The sequence below is a fragment of the Bos indicus x Bos taurus genome, chromosome 6 (assembly GCF_003369695.1).
Source record: "Bos indicus x Bos taurus breed Angus x Brahman F1 hybrid chromosome 6, Bos_hybrid_MaternalHap_v2.0, whole genome shotgun sequence".
NCBI classification, from domain to species: domain Eukaryota; kingdom Metazoa; phylum Chordata; class Mammalia; order Artiodactyla; family Bovidae; genus Bos; species Bos indicus x Bos taurus.
This window is the reverse complement of record NC_040081.1, coordinates 21,624,537-21,643,417: the sequence shown is the minus strand read 5'-3', so window position 1 is coordinate 21,643,417 and position 18,881 is coordinate 21,624,537. Positions and strand designations below refer to the sequence as shown.

Here is an 18,881-nt window from a genome sequence, read left to right as displayed (position 1 = left end):
TATATTTTAATTGGCTTGAAGAAAATAAGTGTTTATAAAACAACAAAGAGTCTGGGAGCAGAAAGGAGAAAGAACTAGGATTTGGCTGTGCTAGCCCACACTATAAAAGAGTGAAGACATTCTATCTAGAGAAACAGACTGTTGAGTGACAGTTGGGGTGTATCAGACTGTAGGGGTTGAGCAAGTTCCTCCGTATTTATTATTGCCTGAGTATAGCTCATGACTATTCAGATTTCTTTACTTTAATGCCATGCTCACTGGGAAACCTTCAGAATGTTAATTTGGTTTCTTTTGTAATTGGATATTGGGAGAGGTTTCTCTCGATAGTGATAAAGGATATTCACGTTAGTCTGAGAAAATATCACTAACTTTAAATTTGTAAGTAGGCAGTTGGCTTATACACCTGGTCTATATATCGATTTCTGTGATTTTGGAAAGCATGGATTATTTCCTCTTTCCACACTTTTGAACTACAATATGTTTGAAAGCTCCTGTCAAAGTAGAATGCAATCTCTCCTCCGCTAGTCTTTAAATTCCTAAAAGGCATAGAGAATTCTTAATTATCTTAATATCCCTAGCATCTAGCACAGTGTCTAGTATATTGCTAGAGATAGATAATTAGATATAAGATGAATGAATAAGGAATGACTATACAGGAATTTGTAACAGGAAGTTGAGTGGGAGGATGTTTTGTATGTCTCCAAATCGGATAAAATAGGATAAAATTTGCTAGACTCAAAGTAATCAACACAGTGATTACTGTGATCACAGTGATCAATACAGTGATTAAGTGCATAGAAAGCCAAGTGGCTTGGCTTGGCTTTCTCAGTGAAAGGGAAAAATTAGTAACAACGTTCTAGAATAACCTCATTTAATATTTCTCACTTACTCAACCAATTTGTTGAGTAAATTTGTTCATACTTCTTTTGGGAATTTGTAAAAAGTTTAAAATAATACATATTAAACAAAATAATTTTGAGGTTTATCCAGGTTTATTTAGAACACAAATCAGAGAAAGTCCTGATGTAAATGACCTATGTAGCATCTTGAAACTATGAAAATACATTATTTAAGTACTGGGTTCATCATTTGATTGCAAGTGGGGTTCAGATGAAAGTTGACAAGGTTAAAAATCATGAGAGACAGGATTCTAGAAATAGACAAAGCATGAAATGGGTCAGGGTGGAAGGCAAAGCTTTCCCAAGGGTCTAATCATGGTAACATCTAGGTATCTAGTATTAGGTGATAAAAATTGGCCATCAGAGCTAAAAATCCAGATCAGTTCAGTCAGTTCAGCTGCTCAGTCATGTCCAACTCATTGCGACCCCATGAACCGCAGCATGCCAGGCCTCCCTGTCCATCACCAACTCCCGGAGTCCACCCAAACCCATGTCCATCGAGTCGGTAATGCCACCCAGCCATCTCATCCTCTGTCGTCACCTCCTCCTTCTGCCCTCAATCTTTCCCAACGTCAGGGTCTTTTCCAATGAGTCAGCTCTTCACATCAGGTGGCCAAAGTATTGGAGTTTCAGCTTCAACATTAGTCCTTCCAATGAACACCTAGGACTGATCTCCTTTATGATGGACTGGATAGATCTCCTTGAAGTCCAAGGGACTACCAAGAGTCTTCTCAAACACCACAGTTCAAAAGCATCCATTCTTTAGTGCGCAGCTTTCTTTATAGTCCAACTCTCACATCCATACATGACCACTGGAAAAACCATAGCCTTGACTAGATGAACCTTTGTTGGTAAAGTGATGTCTCTGCTTTATAATATGCTGTCTAGGTTGGTAATAATTTTCCTTCCAAGGAGCAAGCATCTTTTAATTTCATGGCTGCAATCACCATCTGCAGTGATTTTGGAGCCCCCTAAAATAAAGTCTGATACTGTTTCCACTGTTTCCTCATCTATTTGCCATGAAGTGATGGGACCAGATGCCATGATCTTAGTTTTCTGAATGTTGAGCTTTAAGCCAAATTTTTCACTCTCCTCTTTCACTTTCATCAAGAGGCTCATCAGTTCTTCTTCACTTTCTGCCATAAGAGTGGTGTCATCTGCATATCTGAGGTTACTGATATTTCTCCCGGCAATCTTGATTCCAGCTTGTGCTTCCTCCAGCCCAGTGTTTCTCATGATGTACTCTGCATATAAGTTAAATAAGCAGGGTGACAATATACAGCCTTGACGTACTCCTTTTCCTATTTGGAACCAGTCTGTTGTTCCATGTCCAGTTCTAACTGTTGCTTCCTGACCTGCATACAGGTTTCTCAAGAGGCAGGTCAGGTGGTCTGGTATTCCCATCTCTTTCAGAATTTTCCACAGTTTATTGTGATCCACACAGTCAAAGGCTTTGGCATAGTCAATAAAGCAGAAATAGATGTTTTTCTGGAACTCTCTTGCTTTGTCGATGATCCAGCGGATGTTGGCAATTTGATCTCTGGTTCCTCTGCCTTTTCTAAAGCCAGCTTGAACATCTGGAAATGGGCAGTTCACGTATTGCTGAAGCCTGGCTTAGAAAATTTTAAGCATTACTTTATTAGCGTGTGAGATGAGTGCAATTGTGTGGTAGTTTGAGCATTCTTTGGCATTGCCTTTCTTTGGGATTGGAATGAAAACTGACCTTTTCCAGTCCTGTGGCCAATGCTGAGTTTTCCAAATTTGCTGGCATATTGAGTGCAGCACTTTCACAGCATCATCTTTCAGGATTTGAAATAGCTCAACTGGAATTCTATCACCTCCACTAGCTTTGTTCATAGTGATGGTTCCTAAGGCCCACTTGACTTCACATTCCAAGATGTCAGGCTCTAGGTGAGTGATCACACCATCGTGATTATCTGGGTTGTGAAGATCTTTTTTGTACAGTTCTTCTGTGTATTTTTGCCACCTCTTCCTAATATCTTCAGCTTCCGTTAGGTACATACCATTTTTGTCCTTTATCAAGTCCATCTTTGCATGAAATGTTCCCTTGGTATGTCTAATTTTCTTGAAGAGATCTCTGGTCTTTCCCATTCTGTTGTTTTCCTCTATTTCTTTGCATTGATTGCTGAGGAAGGCTTTCTTATCTCTCCTTGCTAGTCTTTGGAACTCTGCATTCAAATGGGTATATCTTTCCTTTTCTCCTTTGCTTTTTGCTTCCCTTCTTTCACACCGATTTGTAAGGCCTCCTCAGACAGCCATTTTGCTTTTCCAGATCAGTAGCTCACTAAATGTCATCATTAGCTACATCACATAAAATGTTTTTATTTTTTCCCATGTTTTTTCAATTGCATTTTTTTTTCTGAATAACTGTGTTCAGAATTCTGCATTTTATCTCTCTCATTTTAATTTATATATTTGTAGAATACAAGTAAGGGGCATATTTAAATATAATTTACATTTATACAATGCTTCACACATCTAACAACTTACTGACTGGTTTTCAATTGGACTTTGGGAAGCTAAGGCAAAGGCCAAAGGACTTGACCACTGTGATTCATGAAATCTAAGTTATATTTTTTAAAACCCAGACTCTTAAGTCTGTTTTTTCTGCTTGCAATTAATAACACTTACTGAATGTCTACTGGGTCTAAAAAAACATAATAGAGAAAGATAATGGGTGGAGAACCAATTCCTTATCCTGAAAAAGATTATGATATAATGAAAAATATTGAAATATAAATTAAAGTACATAGAAATCTGAATATAAACATGTGTAAATAAAGTAAAAAATAATATTTATGAGACCTTGAAAGTGAAAGTCGCTCAGTCTTGTCGGACTCTTTGCGACCCCATGGACTATACAGTCCATGGAATTCTTCAGGCCAGAATACTGGAGTAGGTAGCCTTTCTCTTCTCCAGGGAATATTCAATCCAGGGATTGAACCCAGGTCTCCCATATTGCAGGCAGAAGCCACAAGGGAAGCCCAAGAATACTGGTGTGGGTAGTCTATCGCTTCTCCAGCAGATCTTCCTGACTCAGGAATTCAACTGGGGTCGCCTGCATTGCAGGCAGATTCTTTACCAACTGAGCTATCAGGGAAGCCCATTTAATCGTTTATTATAAGCAGGAATGACTCAATGCATGTTACCTGTAGATTAGGGGAGATTAGGTTGAATGACATGGGTTTGGTTGATTTTTTTTTATCCTTGAGTATGTGAACGTCATACTGTTCTTCCAACATGGTGCACAGAAGTCCTGTCCAAGATTATTCTCCTTAGCTCCTCCCTCTTCCTAGTTTTCCCCACTCTCCCTAGCTCCTCCCTTCCCTCTTGCCCCAGTTATTCTCATTGACTAACAACCTCTTCTCCCAGAAACTTTTGCACAATTATCACTTTTTCTATGATCAGCCTATTCAAAATTGCAATCTGTCCTTCCAACACTCCCTAACCCCCTTAGCCTGTTCTTTATTTTCAGTTTATGTGTCATGTGTATTCTTTACTTTGTGTCTCCTTATGCTAGAATACTAAAAAAAAAAAAAGCAAGTATTTTCTGCTTGTCTTATTTACTTACATATTTCAGTCATGTAGACTAGATTTCACACAAAACTGGTGTTCAGAGTTTTGAAAAATAAGTTAATTAAACTGAATAAAAAAAGAAAGAAACTAAAAGACATGTAGTTGATTAGGTGATGCTCATGATTTTACTCCATCATGAATTACTCGTATCATTTGTCCTCCAACTTTAGATGATCATATGTAATATACAATGAGTTATTTCCCTTTCCAGGCAAACGAATTCAAGTAATGTATATGAGTGCAAAAGTAATATTATCAATATATTATTTTTGATGCATGAATGCATTGCATTTCATTCTGAATAAATGTTAAGAGCAAGAAAAACTATTTATGACAGTGTGAACATGGTTCAAGCTACTATGTTAAATACAGTATCAGCAAATATACATAAAATTGCTTTTATACAGATTAACCGAAAACTCTCTTTGCATGAAATTGTTTTCCAACAATAGCTGAAGAGCTGCAAAGGCTATCAGAATCTTTTAATGTAACTGCCAACCATCAATGCAGAAGTCCAAAAAGAAGGAAAATTAAACTGCATGTGTAGAAACAGTATCAGATAACTTATAATTCACATACACATGGCCTTAAGGATTCTGTTGCAAGACATTTAGAAGCTTATTTGAAGATTTTTTAGGAAAAATCTAAAAGAATCTAAGAGAATGGATCTTTTACAGTGAAACAACTGCTATATTTTATTTATTGCTATACAATGTTTCAATCATTACTGTGGGTCTCTGCTCATAAAATTTTGTGAAATGATTTCAGATATCAAACTCTCAGTCCTCCAGGTTTGATGTAAATGCAAAAGTAGTCTCTCAGGTGGACAGAATTTTTTTGCTTTATGAAATACTGAAATCATGAAACTGTAATCATCTCCCTCATAAAAAGGCAAGGGAAAGAGCACTTGGAAGCACAAACCTTGAGCAATGATAGATGTGTAACTGCTCAGTTCCCCCCATGTCTCATGGCTAGAGAGTGGCACTAGCTCAGATAGGCTCTAAATGCTCTTCAGGAAAGTTGGTAGACTTAATATGTTTTAGGCAAGATAAGAGACTGGGATGGAGATTACTCAAATCTCTCACCATGTCTTAACAAATTTTATTGTGACTTGATACAAAGATGGGTTGGTGTGGGTATTTCTTGAAGCTGAAAGACATATCCAGCTTCTGAGGCAATGGGATTTATTTTCCATGGCAACATGGACACTTGTGGCCACCCTGTCCTTACTAGCACTTACTAGCAGAAGAAAAAGGGAGGTGGGACAAGTAGCTCTTGTAACAACACTGCCCCTCTTTAATAGTTTAGAATCCACTTGACTCACATAGGCAGGATTGAATGCATATCAAAAGTTAGTGAGAATAAGCTTTGGGCACCTTTTATTCATGTATCTAAGGGAAAAATATTCTTTGATTTTCATATCTTGTGCAGGTTAGACTGGAATGCCTGCAGCTGTTCTTATCTATCATATTAAATTAATGCAGGATGGATGATTTTGAGGTTTTTAGTTGTAAAAGAAAAATGGATCAGGCTAGGAGATTAAGTGAAATATTGCCAATGTTAAAAAAAATCTGGGAATTATACTCTTCAAGGCAGAATTTATTCTTTGTAAATGTCTAGATTGGAAATGGTCAACCTGTAGTGAGAAGAAACATCCTGTTTTGATTAAAATCTCAGAGCATGTTTTAAAGAACCACCCCATGACTATACCCTACTACTTCTCTGTAACTTTTGTCTGCACAAATGTTCTTAAATTACAAATGTATCTCTTTAGGTCAAAATTACATGCTTGCTTATTCTAGCTTCATATTAGCAAATTATAATATTCTCAAGAATAATATATGGAAAAAATTAATGACAAACATCAAAATATAAAGTACTGCATCTTGGATTATTTAGGTGGGCTTTTTTGTGATAGAAACACATTTTAAAATGTCAATCCCAAGTGAGAAAATAAAACTAAGTAGTAACACTTGTGAAAAAAGTTGAGGGTAGTCCAGAAGATGAGTTGAATTTTCTCAATAATTTCAGAATTAAATGAGAATATTGTGTTAGTGTCATCCAAGAAATTTGACACTGTTGCCAAATCCAGCTACGTGACTATCCAGTTAACATTAGCTTAGAGCAATGATTGTATGGAATTATGTTGAGGCCAAACAAAAAACCATATATGTATATGCATGCAAATGTGTAAAATGCTTCTCTGTGTGTGTGTATGTTTGTGTGTATGTGTGGTATTGTGTTTAGATTCCACTTCTTTACATTTCATTGGTTGTTTCACTTTTAATATAATTTTAGTTTTCCAATGGAAACAGCCTTTTAAAGTATTATTAATTTCAGGTTAATGATGTTCTGAAGCCAAAACAAAAAGGAATGTCACATAAAGGAAGGCAAGAAGACATTAGAGAATAAAGTAAATTAAGGCAAGAGGGATAAAGACTGATGTTATGGGATCATGGCTAGAGATAGAACTTATAGAGGCTTACTAGGGACTGAATTATGTCCCCACCCCCACATTTTTAAAGTTTACTTATCCTTTAATTTATTAAATTTTTTCTAGATTTATTGAGATATAATTAGCTCATAACACTATGCAAGTTAAATTGTACAGCATGATGATTTGATGCATGTACATATTGTGTCACCTCACACAGTTACTTGTGTGTATATGTGTGTATGTGTGTGTGCGTGTGCTTGTTGAGAACATTTAATATCTACTCTGGTGTAACATCTATGAGGCATCCCCAGTGGCTTGTGAACTGGCTTCCTGATGGGATCCATGATGGGTTAGTAGGATCTGAATGGCTTTGACATGTTTGGTTTGGAGCCCTGCCTACTTCTCTCCCAGCTCTCTCCATCCCCTAGTTGTGCAGATCTCCACAGTCCTCTGGATAGAGGGAGACAGAGATGGGCTCTTTGGCAGGGCTCTGCACATCTGAGGAAGCTGAGAACTCATCCCTGACATCCTCTTATCACCACCACCCCCTCCCTCAGGGAGAAATCACAGCTCAGAAGACCCTCTTGGTACCAAGTTGCCTTGCCATGGGAAGGATGTGATGTGTACAAAGTCAGTTTGTTCCTCTTACTCTTTCCAGGACATCCAATCTCAGATTTTTTTTTTTTTTTTTGTACTGCAACTTCTCTATTGGAATCCCGGACTTCCACAAAGGTTCTCTGATCCATGGGTGACCATCTAAGTCAGTTTTTTCAAGGGACTCCTGGTTCACAGCTAAGGGCCACTCCAGGGTTCATGGAGTGAACAGGGTGCGAGGTCTGTATGTTTATTATCTGACTCCCAGTGGGCAAGACTCTTCCCAGGTTTGGTGCTGGTGACAGAACCAAAGCCAGATGGGGATGTGGCTAAGTCCTCTGAGGTGTGGAGTTGTTTCTGGGTCTATAGCTGGGACCATGGTAGGTAAGCCATCCTCCAGGGTGTAGGTCTAACTTCTCAAAGTGATTCTGCTCATTCTTGTACCGCACTGTGGTTTTAGTCTCCTACCTGGATCCCCCAGCTACCAGAAAGGCACTATTGTTTATGCATAGATTTCCAATTGTTGTTGTTGAGGGGGGTATGATGAGGGACATCTTATTTGGCCATCTTTCGGATGTCACTCCCCCAAATTCATATGTTGAAGTCCTAATCCTCAGTACCTCAGCGTGTGACTGTATGTGGAGACAGGTCTTCTTTAAAGAGATAATTAAGTTAAAATAAGGTCATTAGGGCGGGACTTAAACCGATATAACTGGTGTTCTAAAAGGAAAAGACAATTAGAACACAGACACACAGAATGAAGACCATGTAAAGACAGAGGTTTGCAGCCATCTTCAAACATGGCTGACAGGTCTTAGAAAAACCACTCTTGATGACACTTGAACTTATACTTCTAGCCCCTGAATTGTGAGAAAATATTTCTGTTGTTTAAATAGCAGTCTATGTTATTTTGTTATGGCAACCTGAGCAGATTAATATTATGTTTGAAATGCTGAGGACAGTTTAATATGTATGGCTTCATTCCAGCAAAGTAGGAGGCAAAATACTATACATTTTCCCAGTGAAAATAGAGATTTCCAGAGAGATTCTGATTGCCTGAGAATTGCTTTCAGGGAAGTAAAGGACAGATCAGGATCTTTATTTCCATCAGTTGAGCCTCTCTTAGGTTATATATGGCCTTCCTCACAAGCGCTGTTTTCCATGATAATTCCTTTGCAACAGAAATGACAAGCACACAGAAAGCTTACTTGCTGGGCAAGGTGATAGGTTTTTAGTGGTTGTTATACAAATCAAAAATCCAATTGAATCTGTCACTTGAGCTTAGACTGAAGAGTGGTTCCTTTGTTTAAGGCAAAAGGCTTCTTTGTTATACACTTAGATATTCTCTTCTGAAGGAGCAGATCTGGCTTGTTAGTATTTAGAGGAAAATAATCAAAATATAAAATAGCCATAAAAAATTCTATGGCTCATAAAACAATAGAAGTAGATCTATTTGCCAATATTTCAGCTATTCAATTAAGCAAGATCAATTTCAACAGGGATTAACAAAAAACAAATTGTCACCTATTATGAATATTGGGGCCAAGTCATGTTTTTGAGGCTTCTTTTATGGTAGAACAGGGAAGAATGTTAAAATATGGTTTAAAATGTGGTTTACTTTAAAGGCATACATCCAGCAAATAACACAAAAATGTAATGAAATTAAAAGTGTGTGTGTGCTCGGTCTGTCCAATTCTTTGAGGCCCCATGGACTGTAGACTGCAGTGCTTCTCTGTCCATTGAATTTCCCAAGAATACTGCAGTGGGTTGCCATTTCCTGCTCCAGTAAAGGTTTAGGATCTTTTGACAAACAGAAGGGGAGAGACTCAAGAAAATTTCTGCCTCAATTACCCTTCTATGGAAGAGGGTTTAAGAGAGGAAAGAACTGAAATCAACTGCCAGGTCACCTCATTTTTCTGTGTTCTAGAAGTTGCAAGGAGAGATCTGTTTTCTTGCGAATGGGCCTGGTCAGAAAAAGGACTAGGCTGATATCATTTGCAAAAAAAAAAAAAAAACCAAAACAGATTTCATGTCTTGTTATGTGTTGACATAGCTTGTCCTTTAAAATATATTATTAATATGTTATTATTAATATATTGTGGTCCAAAATGTTGAGCCAGCCAGTGTCTTTTGCAGTTGACTTTTTATCTTGAAGGTGTGCATACTTTGTTTTTGTGAAATGGCATAAATCTGGAATATTTGAGATTACTCTTTTCTGTATTTCTGTAGAAAATATGATCAGTCACTGAAAATTAATTTTTTCTCTACAGTATATGACACACTAAAAATATGATTTGTAAATGATGCTATCCTTATTTGTAGTTACCTTGAAATAAATCTGCATGATTTGTACATGCTTACCCCTGGAAAGTCCCAATCCAGTTTCTTTCCCTGTAAAAATTTCTACCGAAACTTTGGGAGAGTAGTACCTCAAGCTCACTCTTGGAGTAGCTTCCCTCATATTTCTTCATGCAGGTAGGGTTTAGATACTTCCTAATTAGACCTAGTGAGCTTCCCAGGTGGCACTAGTGGTAAAGAACCTGTCTGCCAATGCAGGAGGTGTAAGAGAGGCAGGTTTGATCCCTGGGTCAGGAAGATCCCTTGAGAGGACATGGCAGCCCACTCCAATATTCTTATCTGGAGAATCCCATGGACAGAGGAGCCTGGTGGGCTACAGTCCATAGGGTTGCAAAGAGTTGAACACAACTGAAGCGACTTAGCACACATACATGCAGTTAATCCTAGCATATTATATCTTATAACACAGATACATATTATAGTCAAGCCTGTTTCTATTTCCTTCTCTCTGGATATGGGCACGTACATTATTAATCTTTGTGTCTCCAAAACTTAACATAGTTCTTGACATTCAATAAATACCTTTTGATTGAGGATATCTTAACTTTATCATCCATGTTATGAAAATTTTGATTGCAAGAAATATCATTTATCTTTTTCTTACCAGTGTTTTGCCCTATCATGCACACAATAAGAATTCAAATATAGTATTAAAGTAAACTTAAAAGCAAAAATTATTTCAAATGTTTTAAACCTAATTAAAATAATTGTTATTGCCCTTGGTCTTGATATTTAGCTGGACGTTTGGAAAGAACAGTTATATGAACCATGTAAAGGTAGAACCTTAAGAAAGAAGTTCAGTTATCTTTGTTTACTTAATCAATTATATCCTTAAATTACAATTGTTCTACAATAATGCCATTTTTTCTACAGAAACCTAGGCCCTATGCTCTAGAGATACAGTGCTAAATTAAAAAGAAAATATATTTTCTATTTTCAGAACACTTACATTATACTAAGTTCAGTTCAGTTGCTCAGTCGTGTCCGACTCTTTGTGACCCCATGAATCTCAGCACGCCAGGCCTCCCTTCCATCACCAACTCCCGGAGTTTACCCAAACTCATGTCCATCAAGTTGGCGATGCCATCCAGCCATCTCATCCTCTGTCGTCCCCTTCTCCTCCTGCCCCCAATCCCTCCCAGCATCAGAGTCTTTTCCAATGAGTCAACTCTTCGCATGAGGTGGCCAAAGTACTGGAGTTTCAGCTTCAGCATCAGTCCTTCCAATGAACACCCAGGACTGATCTCCTTTAGGATGGACTGGTTGGATCTTCTTGCAGTCCAAGGGACTCTCAAGAGTCTTCTCCAACACCACAGTTCAAAAGCATCAATTCTTCAGTTCTCAGCTTTCTTCACAGTCCAACTCTCACATCCATACATGACCACTGGAAAAACCATAGCCTTGACTAGATGGACCTTTGTTGTCAAAGTAATGTCTCTGCTTTTGAATATGATATCTAGGTTGGTCATAACTTTCCTTCCAAGGAGTAAACGTCAATTTCATGGCTGCAATCACCACCTGCAGTGATTTTGGAACCCCCCAAAATAAAGTCTGACACTGTTTCCATTGTTTCCACATCTATTTCCCATGAAGTGATGGGACCAGATGCCATGATCTTCGTTTTCTGAATGTTGAGCTTTAAGCCAACTTTTTCACTCTTCATTTTCACTTTCATCAAGAAGCTTTTTAGTTCCTCTTCACTTTCTTCCATAAGGGTGGTATCATCTGCATATCTGACGTTATTAATATTTCTCCTGGCAATCTTAATTCCATCTTATGCTTCCTCCAGCCCAGTGTTTCTCAAGATGTACTCTGCATATAAGTTAAACAACCAGGGTGACAATATACAGCCTTGACGTACTCCTTTTCCTATTTGGAACCAGTCTGTTGTTCCATGTCCAGTTCTTTTTTTTTTTTTAAGGTTTCAATATTTTATTCAAGTTTTATTTTAAGTGATGTTAATTACAGCATTTGAAGGGGAGAATCTAATTCCACACAAAATGGAACTCTAAAATGTACCCATTAAACTGCTAAAAAATAAACTTTAGTGGCGAGAATACAACAGAAGTCCAATTTAGATTCTGAGTGTTGTCACCATGTGATTACAGTCACAGAGACTCTTCCCAGCTTGCAGCTGGGGCTCTTAGAAGCTATTTCATACTCTGGTGCAAGGGCAAAAAAACCACAACGTGAGAGGGAATTAAGTCCTGAATTATTGGCTTCATCACAACTTCTCCACCCCAAAATGGCACAAAAGAAACAGCTACCACATCCTGCAGACTACTTTTTGTGTAAAAGAGGTGATGGATGGAGGTGGAAAAAGTCCCTGCCTAAAAAAGTCCCTTTCAGATAAGTTTGTACACACCATCAAACAAAGAGCCTCTCCTCAATCAATTAGGGGAGGAAACCAAGGTTCAATTCTCAGGAAGTTACAATTTCATTCAGTTACTCAATAGGAATTTACAAAGTGCCTGCAAATTATCAGCTTCCACTTGCAGCCATTTCTAGGTAAAAAAGAAACCTGACATCTCTAATGGGGCCAGCAAGCTCCCCACCAAGTCTACAACTGAAAGGACCTTTTTTTAAATTGGGTTTCTTCTGTACCTCTGAGAGGGTAACACCCTAAAGCTGAATCATCTTTAACCTGGAAGTCTAACACTGTCGGCTCTGACAAACTGACACTGTCGGCTCTGCTGGATGGCAAGAACGTCAATGCTGGTGGCCACAAGCTTGGTCTAGGACTGGAGTTTCAAGCATAAATGACTATTGTACAATCGTTTAATTTTAAACTATTTTGCAGCATAGCTACCTTCAGAATTTAGTGTACCTTTTAATGTTGTATGTCTGGGATACAAGTATTGCTAAATATCATGTTAGACTTCCATGTCCAGTTCTAACTGTTGCTTCCTGACCTGCATATAGGTTTCTCAAGAGGCAGGTCAGGTGGTCTGGTATTCCCATCTCTTTCAGAATTTTCCACAGTTTATTGTGATCCACACAGTCAAAGGCTTTGGCATAGTCAATAAAGCAGAAATAGGTGTTTTTCTGGAACTCTCTTGCTTTTTCCATGATCCAGAGGATGTTGGCAATTTGATCTCTGGTTCCTCTGCCTTTTCTAAAACCAGATTGAACATCTGGAAGTTCACGGTTCACATATTGCTGAAGCCTGGCTTGGAGAATTTTGAGCATTACTTTACGAGCATGTGAAATGAGTGCAATTGTGCGGTAGTTTGAGCATTCTTTGGCATTGCCTTTCTTTGAGATTGGAATGGCGGAGCATGTAGGAAGCATGGCCGAGAGGACCTACCCCATGCCCAGAATCAGGGGTGGTGACCCAGACTGCCAGGCTGGGAAGGCGCAGGGGTGGCTGAGAGGAGCTACCCCATGCCCCAGGAGTGGTGGCTGTTATGGTGCAGGAGGGCTGAGAGGAGCTACTTCACATTTAGGTCAGGAGGGGTGGTGACTCCTCCAAGGTAAGGAGCAGCAGCTGCGCTTTGCTGGAGCAGCCATGAAGAGATACACGTCCAAGGTAAGAGAAATCCAAGTAAGATGGTAGGTGTTGCAAGAGGGCATCAGAGGGCAGACACACTGAAACCATAATCACAGAAAACTAGCCAATCTGATCATATGGACCACAGCCTTGTCTAACTCAGTGAAACTAAGCCAAGCCATGTGGGGCTACCCAAGACGAACGGGTCATGGTGGAGAGGTCTGACAGAATATGGTCCACTGGAGAAGGGAATGGCAAACCACTTCAGTATTCTTGCCTTGAGAACCCCATGAACAGTATGAAAAGGCAAAATGATAGGATACTGAAAGAGGAACTCCCCAGGTCGGTAAGTGCCCAATATGCTCCTGGAGATCAGTGGAGAAATAACTCCAGAAAGAATGAAGGGATGGAGCCAAAGCAAAAACAATACCCAGCTGTGGATGTGAATGGTGTTAGAAGCAAGGGCCAATGCTGTAAAGAGCAATATTGCATAGGAACCTGGAATGTTAGGTCCATGAATCAAGGCAAATTGGAAGTGGTCGAAAAGGAGATGGCAAGAGTGAACATCGACATTCTAGGAATCAGCAAACTAAAATGGACTGGAATGGGTGAATTTAACTCAGATGACCATTATATCTACTACTGTGGGCAGGAATACCTTAGAAGAAATGGAGTAGCCATCATGGTCAACAAAAGAGTCCAAAATGCAGTACTTGGATGCAATCTCAAAAATGACAGAATGATCTCTGTTCATTTCCAAGGCAAACCATTCAATATCACAGTAATCCAAGTCTATGCCCCAACCAGTAACGCTGAAGAAGCTGAAGTTGAACGGTTCTATGAAGTCCTACAAGACCTTTTAGAACTAATATGCAAAAAAGATGTCTTTTTCATTATAGGGGCCTGGAATGCAAAAATAGGAATTCGAGAAACACCTGGAGTAACAGGCAAATCTGGCCGTGGAGTACAGAATGAAGCAGGGCAAAGCCTAATAGAGTTTTGCCAAGAGAACGCACCAGTCATAGCAAACACCCTCTTCCAACAACACAAGAGAAGACTCTACACATGGACATCGCCAGATGGTCAACACCAAAATCAGATTGAGTATATTCTTTGCAGCCAAAGATGGAGAAGCTCTATACAGTCAGCAAAAACAAGACCAGGAGTTGACTGTGGCTCAGACCATGAACTCCTTATTGCCAAATTCAGACTTAAATTGAAGAAAGTAGGGAAAACCACTAGATCATTCAGGTATGACCTAAATCAAATGCCTTATGATTATACAGGGGAAGTGGTAAATAGATTTAAGGGACTAGATCTGATAGAGTGCCTGATGAACTATGGATGGAGGTTCACGACATTGTACAGGAGACAGGGATCAAGACCCTCCCCAAGAAAGAGAAATGCAAAAAAGCAAAATGGCTGTCTGGGGAGGTCTTACAGATAGCTATGAAAAGAAGAGAAGCAAAAAGCAAAGGAGAAAAGGAAAGATATACCCATCTGAATGCAGAGTTCCAAAGAATAGCAAGGAGAGATAAGAAAACCTTCCTCAGTGATCAATGCAAATAAACAGAGGAAAACAATAGAATGGGAAAGACTAGAGACCTCTTCAAGAAAATCAGAGATACCAAGGGAACATTTCATGCAAAGATGGGCTCGATAAAGGACAGAAATGGTATGGACCTAACGGATCAGATCAGATCAGATCAGTCGCTCAGTTGTGTCCAACTCTTTGCGACCCCATGAATCGCAGCGGGCCAGGCCTCCCTGTCCATCACCAACTCCCGGAGTTCACTCAGACTCACGTCCGTCGAGTCAGTGATGCCATCGAGCCATCTCATCCTCTGTCGTCCCCTTCTCCTCCTGCCCCCAATCCCTCCCAGCATCAGAGTCTTTTCCAATGAGTCAACTCTTCGCATGAGGTGGCCAAAGTACTGGAGTTTCAGCTTTAGCATCATTCCTTCCAAAGAAATCCCAGGGCTAATCTCCTTCAGAAAGGACTGGTTGGATCTCCTTGCAGTCCAAGGGACTGTCAAGAGTCTTCTCCAACACCACAGTTCAAAAGCATCAATTCTTTGGCACTCAGCCTTCTTCACAGTCCAACTCTCACATCCATACATGACCACAGGAAAAACCATAGCCTTGACTAGACGAGCCTTTGTTGGCAAAGTAATGTCTCTGCTTTTGAACATGCTATCTAGGTTGGTCATAACTTTCCTTCCAAGGAGTAAGCGTCTTTTAATTTCATGGCTGCAGTCACCATCTGTAGTGATTTTGGAGCCCCCAAAAATAAAGTCTGACACTGTTTCCACTGTTTCCCCATCTATTTCCCATGAGCTGAAGATATTAGGAAGAGGTGGCAAGAATATACAGAAGAACTGTACAAAAAAGATCTTCACAACCCAGATAATCACGATGGTGTGATCATTGACCTAGAGCCAGACATCCTGGAATGTGAAGTCAAGTGGGCCTTAGAAAGCATCACTATGAACAAAGCTAGTGGAGGTGATAGAATTCCAGTTGAACTATTCCAAATCCTGAAAGATGGTATTGTGAAAGTGCTGCACTCAATATGCCAGCAAATTTGGAAAACTCAGCAGTGACCACAGGACTGGAAAAGGTCAGTTTTCATTCCAATCCCAAAGAAAGGCAATGCCAAAGAATGCTCAAACTACTGCACAATTGCACACTATACTAAAGAGGTAGTTATTGAATAATAAATAGACATATATGTATAAAACTACAAATTATGATGAATTCTATAGAGAAAAAGAATGTCTAGGTTATAGAATACAATGGAAACTCTATTTGAAGAAGTAATATTTCATCTGGAATCCAGAAGATGTGCAGAGAGAAGTATCAAGTATCTATGTCCTGATAACAGTGTGAATGAAGGAAAGGGCAGCTGAAAGCAAGCATCATTGGAACATACTATGGGAATAATGCAGCTGCATAGGATTAGAATGAGAATAAATAGTAAGATTTGCAAGATTCTGCAGGACCCCATAAATTGTTTTTGGAGTTCCCAATTTTTTAAATCTATTTTTCTTAAATATATTGGGGAACCACTATAAAGCTAAGCAGATTGCAAGAGTTGATTTAGAATTTTAAAACATCATTTTTCACAGCATGATGACTACTGTTAATAATACTGTATTGAATATTTAAAAACTGCTAGGAGAGTAGGATCTTTGAGATTCCCATAAAAAGAAAAAATTATATGTACCAATGGACTTATTGTGGTATCATATAGTGATATATACAAATATTGAATTTTATGTTGTACACCTGAAACTAATATAATGTTATATTATAAATTACATCTCAATAAAAATTCTTGGATGCTGAATAGAGAATAAATCTGAAGAGAACAGGTGGAGATCTGGGGAAATGTTGGAAAGGCTGCTCTAGTGGACCTAGTGGCTGTTGTAGTGATAGTATCTTGGAGAGTTTCAGTGGAAGTAGAGAGAAGTACAGAGATGGGAGATATTTTTAGGGAGGAGAATCAATAGGATTTAGTGATGCATTAGGTGGCAGTGAGAGGGATAGGGAAGTTTCAAGGATGACTCTTTGCAGAATTTAACATCTGGGTAAATGGAAGTAACAAGTACTAATATTTGGATGACTGGAGGAAGACTCTCCTTTATGCCAGATATGAAGACAAACTCAAAGATCAGTTTTGTATACTATAATTTAAAAATAGCTCAGAAATAACAAAAGCAAGGACATCAATTACGCAGCTGATTATTGTATAAACTTAGAGCTAATGGAGGAAGAACTGACTTGGAATAGACACATCAGAGTCAGTGATCTACAGATGATATTTAATGTCATGGAAATGAATGAGTATAGGAATGAATATAAAAATAGAATAATGAATATATTTTATATAATTGGTTCTCTTTCTATGGAGAACTCTAATATAGCTATAATATACTTCACAGTTCCCTATTATATACTCTATATGTTTCGCCATTCTAGAAGTAGTCCAATTTCTGGGCACTTTCATTTTAATATAAAAATATATTTGATCTAGGGGAGAATATATATTTTTCTGATCATCTATTCTATTGCTCATCAGTAGCTAATGCCATTTAGTTACTGCCTTTATAGCATTGCTTCATACTTTGTTAATCCATTGATTCTGCAAATGTTTATTGAGCATTATATATATATATATATATATATATATATATATATATATATATATATAGTATTGCCTCAAACAATTAGGAAGCCTGAGAATTTCCACAATTTGCCATCTGCAAGGTGGAGACCCAAGAAGGCTGGTGGGGAAAATTGATATAGCAACTCAAGTAGTCAGAGAGAGAGCAAATTCAACCTTCTTCTGCTTTTTAGTTGTATTCAGGCTCAATATGATGTCCACCTACACTGGGAAGGACCATCTGCTTTACTTAGTCTACCAATTCAAATGTTAATCTCTTCTGGAAATATCCTTACAGACACACCTAGAAATAATATTTAACCAACTCTCTGGGTACCCAGTGTCCCAGTCAAACTGACACATAAAATTAACCATTGCAATAGCATAGGGTTCCTTTATGCCATTGAATTGAATTTTAGTATATTACTGATCAGTTCAGTTTAGGCTGTCAGTCTTGTCTGACTTTTTCTGACCCCATGGACTGCAGCATACCAGGCTTTCCTGTCCATTACCAACTCCCAGAGTTTACTCAAACTCATGTTCATCACATCAGTGATGCCATGCAACCATCTCATCCTCTGTCGTCACCTTCTCCTCCCAACTTCGATATTTCCAAGCATCAGGGTCTTTTACAATGAGTCAGTTCTTCACGTCAGGTGGCCAAAGTATTGGAGCTTCAGCTTCAGCATCAGTCCTTCCAGTGAATATTCAGGACTGATTTCCTTTACGATGGACTGCAGTCCAAGGGACTCTCAAGAGTCTTCTCCAATACCACAGTTCAAAAGCATCAATTCTTTGGTGCTCAGCTTTCTTTATAGTCCAACTCTCACATCCAACCATGACTACTGGAAAAACCATAGCTTTGACTAGACAGACCTTTGTTGTCAAAGGAATGTCTCTGCTTTTTAATATGCTGTCTAGGTTGGTCATAGCTTTTCTTCCAAGGAGCAAGCGTCTTTTAATTTCATGGGTGCAGTCACCATCTGCAGTGATTTTGGAGGGCCCCCCCCAAAAAAATAAAGTCTGCCACTATTTCCACTGTTTCTCCATCCATTTGCTATGAAATGATGGGACTGGATGCCATGATCTTAGTTTTCTGAATGTTGAGCTTTAAGCCAACTTTTTCAGTCTCCTCCTTCACTTTTTATCAAGAGGCTCTTTGGTTCTTCTTCACCTTCTGTCATAAGAGTGGTGTCATCTGCATAACTGAGGTTACTGATATTTCTCCTGGCAATCTTGATTCCATCTTGTGCTTCATCCAGCCTGGCATTTCGTATGATGTACTCTGCATATACATTAAATAAGCAGGGTGACAATATACAGCCTTGACGTACTCCTTTT

The 18,881-nt window shown here is 38.8% G+C and overlaps 1 protein-coding gene across 1 annotated transcript in view; it reads right to left on the bottom strand.

Annotated features, from left to right (window-relative positions):
• Positions 1-18,881, bottom strand: part of TACR3 (tachykinin receptor 3) — an 89,662-nt gene that overhangs the window by 2,949 nt on the left and 67,832 nt on the right. The window lies entirely within an intron of this gene.